Raw genomic sequence first — 20,230 nt, 5'->3', positions numbered from 1 at the left:
GTCAGCCGCCTCCCCCTCCCATTCCTGCTCTGTCCTGTCTTCCTCACCCTCTCTTTTTCCTTCCTGCTGCCAAACGGAGGTGACTGTAATAGAGTGTGCAGAGAATAAATAGTCCTCCAGACTTCCCCACTGAAGAGCGGTGGTCAGTGGAGGAATGAAAAGGGAACACTCAGGGGCAGTCGCTGTTCAGGTGGTCCCTCAGTCTCTGAGCTTGCGGCTGAGCTGACTCACTGCCGCCACATCCCACCCCCCACCCCCACCCGCCTCTCTCGGCTGCTTTCCTCCACAAGCTCTGGGAAAGAGCTTCTCAGAGTGCTTTCAAAGTGTGGTGCTTACCCAGTCCGAAGATCTAGAAAACATGCACGGAGCAACACTTCCACTTTCTGTCCCCACACCCTAGGGCAGGGGACCAGGGAGTTTGGAACAGAGGGTTAGGCACGGGAGAGTTCTATTCCTTTTAGCAAGTAAGGAGTGATGCCACCACTCAGCCGCCTACAGGACAGGACTCACAGGGAGGACATTGTAACGCTTCCCTCCCACGCTCCTCTCCTCTGAGGTGTCCACTGTTACCCAGGGCGATAAGCAGCACTGTGTTCCCCAGTTCCTCCTTTAGCTCAACCTAAATTCATCATGTCAGGTCTCATTCCTTCGGACCCCCTTCTGTGTGACGGCAGTGGACCACCTAGGAATTTATTATGGGCGTGGGTGTCAGCAAAACGGGCAAGGATCTGTACTTCCTCATCTGATTACTGTCCAGTCAGGATTCTGAGAATAGACCATGCATCTGTGGGTCAGAGAGCCTGAAGAGGCTGCTATGTGTCAGGTAGTCTGAAAGAATCTTGTTGGAGCTGTAAGGCCAGCCTGGATGTTTGCTCTCGAGAAAAAGAAACATTGGATTTATTCAGGGGTAAGGCAGTTCATTTTCTATTACCAGATGCACGATGTTAGGAAACACGTAAGCTGGTCTCGCAGCAATTCCCAGAGGTAGATTCTGAGGCTTCTCCACAGAATATTTTGATTCCCTAAGTGAGGTAGGACCTGGGAGTCCGCCTCCCTGCACCTTCCAGGTGATTGTCATCAGCAGCAAAGCAGAGAAAAAGTTGATTTCAACCAGTGGTTCTCAAACTGTAGCCTTCGTCAGAATGACCTGAAGGGCTTGGGGTTTTTTTTTTGTTTTTTTTTAGGAAGATTGGCTCTGAGCTAACATCCATGCCCATCTTCCTCTACTTTATATGTAGGATGACTGCCACAGCATGGCTTGACAAGCCGTGCCGTGCCTTGGATCTGAACCTGCGAACCCTGGAACCCCAGGCCGCTGACGCAGACTGCATGAACTTCGCTCTGCCACTGGGCCAGCCCATGAAGGGCTTGTTAAAACACCCTTCCTCTCCAGAGCTTCTGATTTGGTGGGCCTGGATGGGCTTGAAAACCTGCATTTCTAACGAGTTCCCAGGTGACGTTGATGCGGCTGGCCCCGGGACCACACTTTGAGAAGCACAGATTTAAACAACCCAGTTTCCCGAGGTGGGTCCTTTGCCCTGCCAACTCTTTAATTCCTCGATGGGCCTGAGGGTGAGTGGGGCTGACTGGGGCCCCAGGGGAGGGGGGGGGGTCAGGGGGTGTGCTCATTCCGATGGGGACTCAGCAGCAGCTTTCACTGCCCTCTCGCCACAGCTCCCTCCCCTGAAGGGTTTGCAGCAAAGCCTGGGGGGAGCTTCCTGGAGCCAGGAGGGCGGAGTGGGCCTCCCTGTGGTGGTCTGCGTGCTCTGCCTTGCATTTTCTGTACTCCACAGACCTCTATACGGGTCGCTCTTTGCCCACCTATAGCATCATCGTCTTCTTTGTGTTGCCTGCAGTTGTCAGGTGTTCTCAGCAGCAGCTCATTTGCAATACGAGAAAAGATCGTTTAATAAAAGAGTCAGCTTTTAATCAGAGTCTTGACTTGCTAGAACCATTGTGGCATAGTCGCCCTTGAAATCACAGCAGAAGAACTTCCATTATGTTCAAGAATCTTTTAAACATTGGTTCCTGAGGGAAGGGGAACTCTGTACCTAAGGTGGGAAGGAAATTTTCCACCCTGTGCTCTTTTTTACTGTCTGAATTTTAACCTTGAATGAATTCTTAAGAAAATAAATTAATCTCAAAACAAAAACACAAACAAAAACCTCCCTCTAACATTGCACCATAGCATTGACCGGCATAAACAACGTTAATCCAGCTCCTTGTTTTTCTTCAAATTTTTCATTTACTTTTCAATATGGAATATTCATATGGTTCAAAAATTGTTTAAATATATAAAAACATGTACAGTAAAAACAGTGTCCCTCCCACTCTCATCCCCCTTTTCACTGGATTCTTATCCTTCATCTCTATGGCTAACCACCTATATTAGTTTCTGATACATCTTTATAGAATTTTTTATGGAAATACAAATATATGTTGTTGTTTTTCTCCTTTTTACATTAAATATGTCACAGGGCTTGTTCTGTATTAGCATTAGATAACTTCCTCAGTACTTTTACAGCTGCAGAGCATTCCGTTTTTATGGGTATTCCATACTTTATTTCGCTATCCTAGTGGACATTTGGGTTGTTTCCAAACTTTTGTAATTATCTGTTCCTTCCTTTTTTTTTTTTTTAGAAGATTGGCGCCTGAGCTAACAACTGTTGCCAATCTTCCTTTTTTTTCTTCTTCTTCTTTTTCTCCCCAAATCCTCCCAGTACATAGTTGTATATTTTAGTTGTGGGTCCTCCTAGTTGTGGCATGTGGGACGCCGCCTCAGCATGGCCTGATGAGCGGTGCCATGTCAGCGCCCAGGATCTAAACCACCAAAGAGGAGTGCATGACCTTAACCACTTAGCCACGGGCCGGCCCCTATCTGTTCCTTCTTGAAACATTTTTTAAAAAATGTTTTTAGGTCGTACCAGTCTAACTCCTTTGCTGACAAAGGCGGATGAGGTCTTTGCGTGCCCACCATTGCTCTGAGTGCTGGAGAGCCAGGTTCTCTGGGTCCTTGGAATCATTCCACCAAACACCCTGTGCTCATTTATCCCCTTCAGCGCCCATGACCGCCTTATGAGGCAGAAACTTTCTGTATCTCCTTTTTACAGGGGAGAAAACTGAGGCTTAGAAAAGTCGACTATCTTCTTCAAAGTTACGCTTCTAGAAAACGGCAGAACGTGGATTTAAATCCTCATCATCTGACTCCAGAGCAAGGTCCTGGGATTTAATTAATTTAATGTTAGACTCTTACAGCATTTTTCTCTATTTGTATCTACACATTGTTTTTCCAGGAGAAAACAAGGTCCTAATGCTAATTCTCTATGTCTCTGATTTCTGAATGCTAGCCAGGTTCTAAAGGTAACATTCCTCCCACAAGCATTACATTTTCTTAATTTCAAGAGTAAGCAGTGTGTTTGACTCTTAACTCCCTGGGTTGGAGACTGACTGACTCATCTTTGCTTCTACCTCTTCCCAGCCAGCCCCTGGCAGGGCGGGCACTTCATGGTGGCATGGTCCCCTTCTGGCTGAGCATGGATCGGTTTTCTTCTCTCTGCATGCCCCACCATCTGAACGTGTGTCTAGCACTTGGAGCGCTGTAGAGGGAGATGTTACCGTGGCATCTAACCATTCTTACTTTCAAGGACTCTTGGAGAGTGAGAGGCATGATTTTGTTTTTTCAATAACGTTTTACTCACTTTGAACAGTGGTTCTGTGTGATGGGGGAAAAATAGTGGTGATGTTTCCCTGCATATCTAAATTTTCTCCAAAAAATGTGTCCTTTTAACTGAAAGCTCTTTTTCTAGTTTTTTTAATTTTAAAAGAATGCATCTACATGGTAAAAACTCAGTCGATACTGAAAAGCATAAAATGGAAAGTTAAAGTTTCCTTTCCACCCACCCTTCTGGTCAGTCTGTGCCCCCACCCCGGCATTCCATTTCGCAGCCCTTTGACAGTTTCTTGGGTATCCTTTGAGGAATGTTTTCTGTGTATCCAGAGTATATATGAATAACTGTAAAAATTTCCATTTTGGCTCTCTGAGAAATGCAATCTTAGACCAGTTAATTAGGAATAGCCTGATCAGCACTAGTTAGGTAACTGGCCTGACGGACCCCTGCCATCCCCTAAAGGAAAGTAACTTTGCAATAACCAACCCGCTTTTTTGCCTGGCATAACTTCGTTGTCCCACTCCCTTTTGCCTATAAAAGTCTTCTGTTTTGCAGAGCTCCTCAGAGTTCATTTCTGTCTGCTAGATTGGATGCTGCCCAATTCATGAATCACTGAATAGAGCGGTATGATCTTTAAAATTTGCTCAGTTGAATTTTGCTTTTTTATCGGTGGTTTAAGAGGATCTGCAGAAATTGATGCGCAGGCTGGACTGAAGTGGAGGAGAGGTTCCTCCAAGGATGGTAACTAGCAGGTTATTGCCATAATCACAGGTGAGGGCATAAGAAACTAGACTAAAACCATGAGAATGGGGATGGAAAGAAAGGAATTAGAGAAAAATCTGGTAGCTTACATGCCAAAAGGGACTTTGCAGATGTGATTAAGGTTACATACCTTGAGATGGGAGTGTAGCCTGGGTTGTCCAGGTGAGGCCAATGTAATCAATAAGTCCTTAAAAACAGACACTTTCCTGGTTGCGGAGAGAGGAGGATGTGACTTTTTGAATGGTCCGAGAGACGCAGTCTTGCAATGTTGCTGGCTTTGACCGTAGGGGACGGGGGCCACAAGCCCAGGAGTGTGAAAGGTCTCCAGAAGCCGGAAGAGGCAAGGAAATAGATTGGACCCTTGAGTCTCCAGAAAGGAACACAGCCCTGTTGACACCTTGATTTTAATCCAGTGAGACCCATGGTGGACTTCTAACCTACAGAACTGTGAGATAGTACATCTGTGGGTTTTGTTTGTTTGTTTTATTGAGGTTTAATTAATATACAGTGTTATATTAATTTCAGGCGTACCACATAATGACTCAATATTTGTCTATATTGTGAAATGATCACTACAGTAAGTCTAGTTAACATCTGTCACCACACACAGTTACAGAAGTTTTTTCTTGAGATGAGAACTTTTAAGATCTATTCTCTCGGCAACTTTCAAATATGCAATTCAGTATTGTTAACTACAGTCACCATGTTGTACATTACATCCCCATGACTTTTTTATTTTATGGTTGGAAGTTTGTACATTTTGACCCCCATCAACCATTTCACCCACCCCCAACCCCCACCTCTGGCAACCACCAATCTGTTCTCTGTATCTATGAGATTGGTTTTTTGTTTTTTGTTTTTAGAGCCCACATGTAAGTGAGATCATACCATTTGTGTTGTTTTAAGCTATTATGTTTGTGGTAATTTATTACAGCAGCAATAGAAAACTAATATTTGGGGTAAATCTCTGCCTACATTATAAGACATTTCTATTGGCCAACCATCCTCCCACCTCTATATAAGTCAGGTTCAATAGTGACTCGAGGCTAGACCACTGCCTAAAATGCCCTCCCCATTCCCCTTCATTTATTTAAATATTCTCTGTCATTCGGGTCTAGCTGAAGACCTATTTCTTTCAGATTACTCTAATCCCTTCCTTCTAAATATTGTCTGCACTTAATCATTACTTTCCTACCTTGTTTATCAGTTGTTTAAAGTCTTGATGTCTTACTTCCATAATTAGATTTTAGGCCATTGGAGGACAGGGACCATATTTTACATTTTTTGTGTCCTTCCAAATAATGAGAAAACCGCATGTACATAAATGATCAGCCCTTAATAGGTAGTTTTTTAGAAAAACTTTTAAAGTTAAAAAGTTAAAAACCAAATTATTGTCAATTGAAAAATAATCATTGAACTTGATTAAACTATAATGCAATTCAGTGAGAAAACAATCCAACTGTCAAATAACTTTCCCCAAGAAAATACCCACTATAAAGAAAGGCATATCCATGCATATTGTATAGCTTAGTGGCAAGTTAAGCTGTGATTGAAACAGATGAGCTATCTCAGTTGCAAAGAATTGTACTTACTTACAGATGAATAGCCATACTGTACACCGCTTCCTCAACAGCTGGGAAGGAAATCAGCCTGCTTGCCGGGTAGAATGGGCAGGTTTGTTCTTGGTGATTGAATAGTACTCGGCACTATGGGATAAACCCTAGGTGTGCTGCGTTCACAACGCTTAGCTGCTCCTTTGTTCACATCTTCATTCGATTTCATTTCATTCTTTGCAACAGGAAAATTCTACCCTTAGTCAATAGCTACAACTGACATCCGACTCAGTAGGTATTATGCATATCAGAAAATGATCCTAGTCCTGATATTATGTCACAAAATATGTATACATTTAACACTGGCAAAATGATAAAGAGGATTTTTGAACCTGTTAATGGAGGAGAGCAGGATAAGCAATGAGGCAAGCATGGGGTGAGACAAGGATGAGATTATTTGATGTTCTTATAGTATTCTTGGTATTCTGATACACTTATCTGTTAATCCCTGTAGCTGTTTATTTGTAAGAGAACATTCACGATCACAGTCCTTTTGACTCTGATGATTTTGGTAATTATGCCGTTGAGCTCCAAGGACAGAGAAAGGAGGTCTGAAATTGAGCAGAAAAGGTTTATCTCTATATGAAACACTGGATAAGAATGGGAGAGAATGTAGCGTGGGTGCCGCCAAGTAACAACTGGTCCACTGATGGAATGTCAGCGGTGTGATTCCTGGTGAGATCCATGCCTCATCGAAGCCTCTCTCGTTGTCACTGCCTCTTTCTCTTACTCTTTTGGGCACCTAACCAGTTCATCCCAGATGAAGTCCCAAGAAAGAAAACGTTTGTCTTCCTGCTTCCCCATAATTGGTGGCCAGGCTATATTGTCCCTAAGTTAGTCTTCCACGCATCTTTGCAGCTTGTCTGCTAGCCATTGTCCTACTGTTTATGACACATTGGGTGTATTGTTGGGTATAGTGGTTCAAGTGACAAGAAATATATTTTACCCGTTAAATGACAACACATCTACATATTTCCTGATGAACACATAATAGCAGACATTAGCAAGAGCTCTTGCCTGTTTTGATAAGTTTATGCCTAAAACTATTCAGGAGCCTGAGCACAAAGTTGGTAGTTGGTTTAAGTAGAAGACAGGGCTTAGCTCTGCCATCAGAGACCCTCAGCTTGGTTTGGGTGTGGCACTGAAGCCCCCTCCAAAGTGTCTCCTAACAGGCAAATGGGTCACCTCACTCAAGTCCTCTGTTTTGTGATCGTCAGTGTGTCATCAGCAGTCACTAACTCCTGCCGCTGTCTTCCCACCACGTTTTGGTTGTTTATATGAGTGCCTCTACTACTACTGAGATTAAGTCCTTGACGGTAGAGAAGTTGTTACTCTTATTTAGTCTCCCTCAGGACATAGCAAAGATCTATGCACAGAGTAGATAGATAGTAAATATTTGCGGAGTATTTTTTGAGTTAGTAATGGTAGCCAAATTAAGTGATAAATTTCAGATTCCTATAGTACAAGGTATTAGAGGATCTTTTTTTTCATTTCATTCTTTAAAGTTTTATTAATTAATATAAGGTAATTTTAAAACCTAGGAACTATACCCAAGTAAAAATAAAAAGGAAAACTCCCTATCATCTCTCAACTGTATATAACACCCATATATGTGATGATGTTTATCTATCTAGGCTATTTTCTATACGTATGTAAACACAGAAATGGGATCATACTACATACAGTGTTTTGTAATCTGATTTTTTAACTAAAAATATGCAATCTATATGCATTTGAATATAATCAACATATCCGTATATTACCATTTTGACAGCTGCCGAGTATTTCATTGTATAAATATACTTTATAGTTCGACATTTTTATACTTTCAATTTTTGTACCTATGAGGCCAGCTAAGATCTTATATCCTGGCCTCAGCTCTCTTGTTGGCTTGAGGCCCACTCATCAAAGGGCCCTACAATGTCCTGTGTGGCTGTAGCAACCTTTAACTCCATCATGACCTGGCAGAGTTACCTGGTGGCTGGTTGCATAGGGTCTTTTTTGTATACTTAACAAAACTGTGTGGATACAATAAAGAAAATGATATTTATTCATTAAATCTACTTGATTCTTTTGATAAGGAAAATATAACTAAGACTATATTAGAAACTTCAAGATGACCAAGCATGTCCCATGACACTTAGTATTTGAGTAGAATCCATCACCTGTAGAAACCTCTTGGTAGCTTCAAACTCCAGGTCAATTGTAAAGAAACGCTAAACAGGAAACACCAGTAAAGAAACGCTGATGAAAGTGAAATCAGTCAAATGAGTAAGACAAAAAGTGAAGATAACCTCGATACATGGGAATTCATTGGAATGATCAAAAATGTTAATGGTTTCACACTATCTTTCCTTTCCTTTTTTCCCTCTCTTTGAAAATGATCATCGGTTAAATCTGTGTGGCATTTTACATAGAAAAACTTAAAGCCCATTCTATTTTTTTATTTTATTTTTTTCTTTTAGAGATTTTATTTTTCCTTTTTCTCCCCAAAGTCCCCTGTACATAGTTGTATATTTTTAGTTGTGGGTCCTTCTAGTTGTGGCATGTGGGATGCTGCCTCAGCACGGCTTGACGAGCAGTGCCATGTCCGTGCCCAGGATCAGAACCGGCGAAACCCTGGGCCGCTGAAGTAGAGCACGCGAACTTAATCACTTGGCCATGGGGCCGGCCCCTAAAGCCCATTCTAAAGACTTTATTTTTAGTCACTGGCCGATGAAATCCAACTCTGCGGGTTCCCCTCAATGCAGGTAGGCAGGCAGGCCGGAGTGGAGCTGGTGAGTTATGGTCAACAAGTCCTTGCCCACACTGGGTCACCACCCACTTCCTCTTACAGAAAAGCCTGCCCTGTACAGAGAGTGTAGGTGAGGAAATGAGAACTGTGGCAATCGTATGCTGAGAAGGACACATCAGTGTCTTCCTGTTCCTTAACCTAGTCAGAGCACAGCCCCATGTCATCTTCAAACATGGCCTGCCCCAGGCCTCCTGGGTCATATGGGCCTGTGATAGCCAATTATCCAGAGTCCAGTAAGACCATGTCATATGAAACCAAATAAAAGAAATAACCAAGGGTGAAAGAGATTACAAACATTTGGGAATGACACAAAGTGGTTAACAAATCTGTAGAGATCAATGACTCAGACTTTACAAATTAAATTCTATAGGAACATAAAATATTAAAGAAAAGGTCCTGGGTCTCAGATTGCCATGTGTTTCTGACATTTCTAGACCTCGAGCTCAGATGTGAGTACTCAGTCAGTCCAGCGCTCCACGCTGCCACTGTAATTAAGACTAAATGAAGTGAAAAGGCTGCTAACACGTGTATCATAGAAAATGCTATGATTCATTTATCTACGATGGAATTAGAATTCTGGAAATATGCTGCCAATTTCTTTGCCATTAGAGAGGACTGAATTGTACAAAACAAATGCACTGTCTGTTATTTATGACTCAGGTCTAAGATTTTTCTTGGTAAATGAATAAAATTTTTTTTGTGAGGAAGATTTGCCCTGAGCTAACATCCGTTGCCAATCCTCTCCTTTATTATTTCTTTTGCTTGAGGAAGATTAGCCCTGAGCCAACATCTGTGCCAATCTTTCTCTACTTTGTATGTGGGATGCCTCCACAGCATGGCTGGTGAGTGGAATAGCTCCAAATCTGTGAACCCAGGGCCGCCAAAGCGGAGCATGCAGGGCCACAGGGCCAGGGCCAGCCCCCAATAAAATATTTTTATAATTATTAATCTGATATCTGGTGTTCTATAACGGTGAAAAAGAGAAGGTGTTGACATTTTACAATTTGTTGCTGAAAGAAGCCCATAAAATGGAATGTCATTATTTCATTGTTTCTTGATACAGACCCATTGCAATTCCTATACTAACTTTTGTGTGCTGCAATTTAATCAATTTTCAAGCACCGTGGTGTAATTGAATTTATTTATGCATTTCTCAGACCATATTGGAACTTAGAAACATTCTGTGAGTAGCAGGAATCACAATTTTATCTGAGGTTATCTGTGTTGAAGGGCGGCTGAAAGTGCATGGGTTCTGGGTCGGCATCACACTGTGTCACTTGCTTGCTGAATGACCTTAGACAGGTTACCACCCTTCTCCAAGCCTCAGTTTCCTCATGTGCAAAATGGGGATAATTATAGTGTTGGCCTCAAAGGCTTTTTCTTTTAACTTTTTACTTTGAAATGACTGATCCATGAGATGTTGCAAGAATAGCACAGTGAGGTCCCATGTGTCTGTCACCCAGCTTAACCCAGTGGTGACATCTTATGTAACTATAGTGCATGATCAAAACCAGGACATTGCTTGGCACAGTACAATTACCCAGACTATAATTCTTACTCAAATTTCAATTTCTTTTTTTGGTAGGGCTTTGTGTATAATTCTATGGCAATTTATCACATGTACAGATTTGAATAACCACCACACCAATCAAGAGACAAACGTGGATTAAATACAATTAGGCATTGAAAGGGCTTAGCACAAGAGGTAGCATATAGAAAGAACGAATTAAATGTCAGCTATTATGATTATTAGTTGGATGGATTCCGATGATCTTGCTTATTCAACGCTTTCTAATTTCATGAGGTACTTGGCTGGTTGACATAAATACATAGTATTTTAAAAGCTAGAAGCAAACACTTCTATTTAATCATCCTTTAAAATTTTTTCTCTATTTTATGATGCTTTGACATGTTGGGGCCTTGCAGATGTAGGGAGGGGCTGCCGCCTGGAGGGTTAGCTAATTCCTAGAAATAGCAAATGACTTGCCCGTGAGAATGCCTTAGATATGCAAACCATACCCTTATCTGCCTCCTTTCATCAGGCTCCTGAAGTAATTTCCCACCCCGCACACCTGCTCCTTGGCTGTATATCCCCACTGGTTCTCATTGTATTTGGAGTTGAGCCCCATCTCTCTCCTCTATTGCAATGATCTTGAAGCTCCATGTATCCCATAGTCCGTAATAAAGTGTTCTCTTTCTTACCGTGCTAACAAGTGTCAGATTAACTGTTTCTTTAACAAACCCCAGGCCCAGTCTATTCTAGACAGAACAAATGTGTTCTTCCCAGGATTAAGGAAGCCTTGTCAGGGCCTTCTTCCTTGATTGCCTGGGATGGAGGGTGAGGGGACCAAATTAAAGGGAATACTAATTTCTCCCAGTATTTCTGCCATTCCTTAGATGAAGAACAAAGAGAAGAAATCTCATTCTTGATGCAGTAAAATTGGTGCACGGGAAAACTTCATCAGAGTTAAAATAGGACCACGGTTTCCCAGTAATCATTCCATTTATTCAATAGTTAACTTAAATATGGATTCTAAGACGGGGACGTGCTTTTCAGGTAAATGACCTTGCTACTGTTACTGAACCAGATTTGTTTTGTCCACTGCACGATTATACCAATCACCCATATGATGAGTTTGCAAAGAAAAAGGGTTTAATCACAAGGCAGCCAAGTGAGGAGACAGGAGGTCCAATCTCAAAGACCCCTCCCTGAAAAATAGGGCTGTGGATGTGTACGGGATAGAAGAGCGGGTCAGTCTGAAGTGGGACTAGATGACTGGAGGTAAGGAGAGGTGAGGTAATTGATGATCTACATGAGCGTAGGCAAGCTCCATGGCTCCTCTTAGGAGGGACGTTCTCAAAATGGCAGCGTTACCATGACCTGAGGGTGGCTTTAAGTTCCCTGACGTTGTCAAAGGGTCACCTGTAGGTCATCACAGTCCTTGAGTTGATGAGTCGCTGGTCCTAACCTGCCTGAACTGGACAAGGAGTCAACTCTCAGTTCCTGAAAAACTCAAGCACCTGCTGTGATGGTGACCCAGGTGCCAGAGGCGTTATTATAGGGTGGGCTTTCGTAACGTGTTATTCAACTACTGTTGCTAACAGACAGCTAACTGAGGATAGACATAGTAAGGTGGCCCCCGTTTCACTACCACAGCCCCGTGTGTTTCCAATGGCAGAGTGTATCATACGGAGTCCCCATCACCTCCTGCCTGAGCCTGGGCTCCTCCAGGCCAGGAGCGAGGTGGGGCTCAGTGTTGTCCTAAGGATCTGGATGATCAGAACCTCCAGACAATGTTTTGGCCCCCTGGATATACACCACCTACTAGAAGTCAGTTCTTGCACCTGGAAACTTTTGGAAATATCAGTGCTTTATTGCCACCTTCTGGTCAAAATTTGGTCTGTGTTATTTCTGCATGTCGTCCGTTGGTTTCAGTAAAAAGGATCTGAGAAGTCTGTCAGATCAGCAGTTCCACATCCCTAGTGGCAAACAACATGGACAGAGTAGTATATAACTCTTGAGAAGTTTTCCAAGGATGTGCATGCGTATATGTCTACTTATATCAATATCACACACACAAATACTATTCTCAGGCTGTTAGAGAATAAACGGCAGATAATTATAACTTACATTTCCACAAGTGTTTTTAAATAGTTTACAAAATGCTTTCACACTTGATCATTTTATTGACTTGAGAGGAGAGTAGGGATGGTTAATGGAATGATTTTTATAGCAATACCATAAGGAGACAGGTAATTATTAATGAGCCCTTAAACCTCCTTACAGATATTTTGTCCTGTTAATCTTTTTAACCTTTCTAGAACGATTCCATGTATACTTTTCTCATTAACAAGCCCAATTTTGCAGTTAAAATACTGTTTACAAAAGCAACATACACATTTTATGAAAACATCTATTGTGTAGGAAAAAACTTTAGTAATCAAGTAACAAATTTATATACATTAATGCTTCATGCATCACCCTCGGTTTATGGTTCACCATCATGGTGACAACGCTAGCACGTGGAGGACGGATGGCACGCGGTTAAGAGCGCTGCCTCTGCCAGCAGATTGTCTGAATTTGAATCCTACCTCTGAATCTTACTGGCTGTGTTATCTTAAGCAAGTTACTTAATCTCTGGGCTTCAGTCTCCTTACCTGTAAAATGGGGGTGATGATGGTAATAACAGTCCCTATTCCACAGGATTGTGATGAGAATTAAATGAGTTAATATTTATCTGCCAGTGCTTAACATTGTGCCTAGCACATAAGTGAATTATTTCCGTAAAGTAATTAGGACAGTGCCTGACACACAGCAAGCACTACGTAAGCATTTATTAAACAAAACAATAATAGCAATAATTAATATTCACTGCAAACCTACTACGTGCCAGGTTCTATTTAGAACTTTACACACGTTATTGCTTTTCATTCTCCCACCATCCTCTGTGAAGGGTACCGTTCTTTAATCTCCATTTTACAGGTGAGGAAACTGAGACACAGAGTGCTTAGGTGACTTGCCCAAAGTCTTATAGCTGGCATGTAGCAGAGCTGAGATTTAGGTAACCTGTCTCTCTCTGAAAGTTATTTTACTGTCCCACACATTCCCCATTGCATTTAAACCATTTCACTAATTTATCAAGTTAATTCTACACGATTTGATGTCCTCTGTAGTGCTAATGAACCACATAAGCACCCACCTTTGTCTTTCTCTTCTGAGTTTTTGGCAGATATTCAGATGAACCTTAATTTGTTTATAACTATTCTATATGTAGCTACATTGAATGCCAAACGAAATACTTTGACTATATTTAGTAAACATTTGATGATAATAAAGAGGTCATTAGGCTCACAAACATTCTGTCTTTTTTCTTCAGGAGACTGTTTCAACAAATTAGTACCATTACTTTGGTGGTTAAATATTCATTCATTGTGGCCTCACATTAAATCCTCATGAACTAAAGAGAGGTGAGAAGTACATATAGTTCAATAAATGACAGGATCGAGTCCAGGCCCTTCCTTGAAACAACGAGAAGGTAAATATGTATTCCTGTCTTTCTAATGTTTCCTTTGCTTAATTTTAACTTCCTTTCTTATATTCTTAAACATTTTTAATTATTACAAGAGAATTGTCAATAACTAATGCTCTATCCCGGGGAGAAAAGGGCAGGGAGGGAAGGAGAAGGTTCCTCTGGTATCAAGGTAGATTCTTTTAGCAGTCCCCACCCCAGTACGAGTGTGAGATGCTCCCCACACCCACTCCATGGGGAGTCCAGTCCAGCACCCCGTCAGTCCTCTCCTTCTCCTATGGGTTCACGGGTATCTTGGGAGTGTTGTAGCATTGGGCAGCAGAGTGGGGGAGGGGGTTGTTCTGCAAGTCCTCTGGGCAATCAGTAGGGGGGCATGCTGGAGGAATGAAGTCCTTGTGGACCCCAACGGAGGGCAGTTATCAGAGTCCCCTAGTGCAGGTGCTGGAGACATTCCCTTGAATGAAAGCAGGGCAAACTATAGATGATGGCTCTGCTTCCAAGTTCCTGGGCCCTCTATCAATAGGCCTCATGGTGGTCCTTTCTCAGGTCCACTTGCCCAGCTCTTCCAGGGCAATGCGCTCTCTCTCTTCTTACGCAATGTTTCCTGGCTCCCAACCCCGTCCCCAGCCCCCTGCTTCCTCCTTCCTCCATCCCCTTGTTTCCTTCTGGTCTTAAGAGAAAATCTGTCCTTCCTTTAGCTCCTTGCCTTCTCTGAGGATACTCCTTTCTCTTCCCCAAACCCTAATCTTGTGTTTCTTCATGATAGACTGGTGAGCATTAGACTCAGAACCCTTTTCCTTGGTCTTTTTCCTTCAGACTTTTCCAAGAATCGAGGGGAAGATCATACTATATTAATTATATCACTTATAGTTGTTATAATATTTTAACATTATAAATATTAAAACAAATTTAATTAAATAAACCAATCTAAGTATAAAGTGTTAATTTATATATTGTTATATTATTATGCTGACATTAAAGTGGTCGGAACATTCGTGTCTTCCCACACTACCTTGAGTGAATGTCACTGCTCTGGGGAGACGCCCGAGCAAGGGTGAACTGGGGGAAAGGTTCTGTTTTGGTTTCCTAATGAGGAAAGAGTGTTTATTCTGTCCCAGTTGTCTGTTTTGATTTGCTAAAAGAGAATTTGCATTGCTTTTTTTTTTCTTTATATCTAATTAGGGGAACTAAAGACATTGTTGCAAGACTTCCTTTATCCTACTTTCTCTGGTAGTTTTTAGCACTTTTATGCTTTAAACATAATTTCCATTACATTTTTAGACTCATGCTTCTACAGAGTTCCTTGTATTCAATGGATGATATGGTTCTAGTGCTGGTAGTCTCATTTTATAATTATATTTTTGTGTGATTTCCTTAATTATATTAATGCCTGTCTCCTTGTCCAGACTGTAAATGACAATGAACTGAACCTATCTGCACTCACCATTGTACCCCAGAGCCCAGCACCATGCCTGGCACATAGCTAGTGTTCCACAAATGTTTGTCAAACAAATTGATGTTACCCTATTTTGACTCTAAAACCTTTATCAAAGATTTAATGCACATTTTTGAAATAAAGATGAAGAAGAATACTGGGAGGACCATCTTAAAGACATGGGTCTCCTGTGCCTGCAACTCTCTGGTTCTTACCCAGACGATTTATCACACGTGATGGTTTCATCAATTAGTTGTGGCCATCTGGAACAGTTGTGTTGAAGACTATGAGAAGAATTGAAGACTATGAAGTCAATTCTGGGCTCGGTGGAAAGAGTCAAGTGTGGAGTGGCTGCATCCTTGCTGTGTGTATGCTGCTCACACCTCTTGCTGAGAGGCAATGGGACCATGGAGCAATCACACCTCGCCAATGTTTCACATAACGTCTTTCAGCTTGCAAACTCTGAGCTCCACAGTTCTACCCCACTCCAGCCATCTGCTTATAAGTAACTCGAGTCCTCTCATGCGCTTTATGTTCTTTCCATTCAATTCAGCGAGCACATACTGGGAGTGCGCAGGTGGTACTCAGTACACAGGTATACTGTTCACTACACATTTTCTAAAAAGACTTTACTTTTTAGCGCAGTTTTAGGTTCACAGCAAATTTACTACTCATTTGTAAAAGCCTGAATCAAACAGTTATCTGCAAATGTAACAAGTTGCAATTTGCAAATGAACCCACGTAGCATGCATGTGCACACATGCACGCATGCACATTCGGCCTCCTCTTTCCACCATGGTTACAACTTCTTCTGTATGCCACTTCTTGGTTAATATTTATCAAAGGGGAAGGAGAAAAACCAAAAACTTCAAAACACACTAGGAACATTTTCATGTCACACTGGTTGGAAAACGTCCACGAAAAGTTCTTTGCCAAATTCCTAAAAAAAGTTTTAAGATACTAATTGCTGGAGACTTGTCAACTAATTAATGTTTGACTTCTGGAGAAAAGGTTGGTGGATATAAAACTTTCATCTCTGAGCCAACTGGAATGTTTCTTAACTGGAAGTTTTCCTCGGCCAGTCACATAGAGGAAGAACAAAAGATGGTCAAGAAAACTGCCTATTCTCAAATTTTCCATTGATAATTGAAATACCACCAAGAAATCAGAAGTTCTTAGATCTAGTGTTATTTTATTAGCACTCATCAAATGAGTTGAAACTCTTAAAAAGCGTGTTAGAGACCACTGTAGGAAATGCTCTACTCATTTAAAAATTAGGTTATTAAGAATTGCTAAGAGGGGCTGGCCTGATGGCATAGCGGTTAAGTTCATGTGCTCCGCTTTGGTCGCCTGGAGGTCACAGGTTCGGATCCCAGGTGTGGACCTACACACTGCTCATCATGCCATGCTGTGGCAGCGTCCCACATACAAAATGGAGCGAGATTGGTAAGATGTTAGCTCAGTGATAATCTTCCTCACACAAAAACAGGAAGATTGGCAATGGATGTTAGCTCGAGTCCACTCTTCCTCACCAAAAAAATTATTAATAAATAAGTAAATAAATAATATCTTGAAAAAAAATTGCTGGGGCTGGCCCAGTGGCATACCAGTTAAGTTCATGTGCTCTGCTTCAGCGGCCCAGGGTTTGCAGGTTCGGATCCTGGGTGTGGACATAGCGCTGCTTGTCAAGCCACACTGTGGCTTTTATCCCACGTAAAATAGGGAAAGATTGCCACAGATGTTAGCTCAGCAACAATCTTCCTCACCAAAAAAAAAAAAAATTGCTAAGACACCTAACAAAATAGATGAACTAGACTGCATAAAAATGATTATGTCATTTAGGCATTACATTTGGCTCTGTGAACTAGAAATCAAACTATGGTGACTTAATTAAAAGGGGTTTATTTTTCTTACCTAAGAGGAAATCCAGAGGCAGGTAGTTCACAGTATCATCAACATTCCAGGATCCTCCCATCCTTGTGGTTTTCTTTCCTTGGGGTGTGGTGTTCATCTTCATGATTGCCTCATGGTCACAATAAGGCTGTTCCACCTCCAGCAGTTGCACCTCCAGCATAGTGTTGACTCTCCAGGTAGGGAGAATAAGAAGAAAGGGAAGGGGGGCCAGCCCCGTGGCCAAGTGGTTAAGTTCCTGCACTCCGCTTCAGTGGCCCGGGGTTTCATGGGTTCGGATCCTGGGCGCAGACATGGCACCGCTCGTCAGGCCACATTAGAAGGAATCCCACATGCCACAACTAGAAGGACCCACAACTAAGATATACAACTATGTACCGGGGGGATTTGGGGAGAAAAAGCAGGAAAAAAAAGAAGAAGAAGAAGAAAGGGAAGGGAAGGGCAAAGGTAAAAGGCTGAATGTGTCCTTTTTTATTGGAAAGCAACGGCCTTCCCAGGAGACTCGCCTCTAGACTTCTACTCACCCCTCATCAGCCATAACGGTGTCACACAGTCACCCAGCTGCACCAGGGTGAGAAATAGAGACTTCTAGTTAGGTGTATTGTACCATGAACAAAATTTGGGTTCTTTTGTAACGAAGAAGGGAGAATGGCTATTGAGCAGTGTCTTCCACGAAATCACTTTTAAAAATTAAATCCAGAAAGAGTTTAAGTCCCAGGAACTTTGGAGGCAGTGAGAAAATGAATGAATTTAACATTTTGAATAAAGGTTTCTTATAGGGTCAGCTCAGGACAGAGATATTACCTACGTTCTCACCAGTGGGCAATCAGGCATAGTGCAGCAGAGGCTGGGTGAGTGAATTTTAAAGAACCAGCTGGGCACCTTCCCACTTATGCTAGAGGACACCTGAAAGGCACCACCAAGCAATGAACACCCTCCTCGAAAGAATTTAGCAATGATGCGTGATTGCTAATTTTTGTATTTTGTATCCAATTTTAACACTAATGAATTCCTGACCTGAGGGCCAGTTGCATTCAAAGAAGCACCATTCGAATAGGCCAATAACTTTTAAAAAAATCTAAACTTTAACTCGTATCTCTTGGAAACTATTAAGGGGAGTCATTTCATGCTACCCAGTAGCCCCTCTGGCCGCCCTTATTCTCTCCTCTCCTATTTACTCACACATGTTGTTATATTTTACAAAAGTGTCAATCCACAATGGTTTGGAACTCTTTTTTCATGATCCTTCACCACAGAGTTTGAGAAAGTAGTACTAGTCTAAAGCATTGATTTTGCATCTTGAAAACCTAGACTCAGTCCAGTGGAGATAGACTCTCTGTGGAGAGTCAGCAGCATTCTCAATATTAGGGATTTGTGCCCGGGGGAAGGAGGAACCATGGGAAAATTTACAATATAGTAATTTTTTTCACTGGTTATACACTCACAAAGTGAAAGCATAAAATGTAAGTATTTCAGTTGGGGGCGGAGGAGGGGGCTGCCTGGTTTCTTTTGGCTTCGTTCCTTTACCCTCACTGCAGTGTTTCAGTGTTACACCCACCTGTTCTTTCCTTGGGCCTCCAGGGGGAGGAAACAGGTAATGGTCAATTGACCAAAAGTAATATGGGGCAATAAATCAGAACTATATTGAAATGCTATGGCTCCCCAGATATTCTTGCGTGACATCAAGCAGTAGGATTAGATAGGAGAGGTTTGGCTACCCCAGTGGATCCAACATAAATTATGACAGGTAAATGTTCATTAAGCATAGAATTGATGATATTGTAAAAGAAATTGGATATAAATTAGGTTTTATTTAATTGACAATATTCCTCTGTTACGGAACGTAATAATATCTCAGGTACTTGGACTCCGGCCTGCTGAAACTCACAGGCTCCCGGAGCGGCTCTAGACCAGGCTGAGTATCCGTTATTGCTGCATACAAAATACCTCAAAACTCAGTGGCTTCCAACAAACATCATTTATTATTTCTCACAAGCCCAGGGTGAGGTGGAAGCTGGCTGGTCTCCACTGGGATGGTTAACTGTCCGAGGATTTCCTGGAGCCTCTGCTCAAGGCTGGCTGGGCTGGAGTATCTTAGCTGGAACAGATCTGCTCCATGTGTCATTTGTTCTCCTTCTGAGACCAGCAGACATGCCGGGGTATGTCCTTCTCATGACAATGGCAAGAATCCAAGAAAGCAAGCAGAAAGACTAAGGCCTCTTGAGACCTAGGCTGGGAAGTGGCCCACAGTTCTGGCAATCACCTCACTCAACTGGGCACAGCAAACCACACAGCCAGGCCCAGATCCAAAGGCGGAGGGAGATTCTGCCTCTGGTGATGGCAACCACAAAGTCACACGACAACGGATGTGGCTACAGGACACACAAAGAATTGGGCTATTAATATGATTTCCACGCCATCTACTATAAATAACCAAAGGCCTGAAGGGTAAATCAGATTTGGGATTTAGCTGATTCATTGCCTGGAAGAAAAGCGCTCTATTATTGACGAGTGATATATAGAGAGAGTTAAACTCTTCCAAACAAAATCATAAAATCACAGGGAAAGAGAGAGGAAAAGAAACAGATAAGTTAGCAAACAAAGGAAGGGAAGGGGAGGGGCAAAGACAGCAGTGGCCGTGATGGTAAAAGTGGGGAGACCCTGGACCCTGGAGCAGGACTGAAGCGCACGTCAACAGTGAAGAGCACAGAATAATGAAGTCACAGAAATTCTCTCTCTAACTGGAACCATTGTTTTTCAACAGAGATTTCACACAAAAATCCAAATTTCTGGCTTGTCTCGAAAAGTCAGAAGCTCCACGGCACTGGGTCCACATTCCCAGGTAGTTCCACAGCTCTCTGGAACTCCTAGGAGCTGCTTGCTGCCCTGTCTGTGCATTTGCTTTCTCTCTTCAGCCCTTGGAGCCACTTGTGTTCACTTTACACAGTACGAGTCCTACAGCCGGTCTGCTTCTTAAGCTTCAGATGGGCGTCTGGAATGCTCATTACTTACTTAAC

Source organism: Equus przewalskii, chromosome 13, assembly GCF_037783145.1.
Source record: "Equus przewalskii isolate Varuska chromosome 13, EquPr2, whole genome shotgun sequence".
Taxonomy (NCBI): domain Eukaryota; kingdom Metazoa; phylum Chordata; class Mammalia; order Perissodactyla; family Equidae; genus Equus; species Equus przewalskii.
This window is presented reverse-complemented; position numbering follows the sequence as displayed.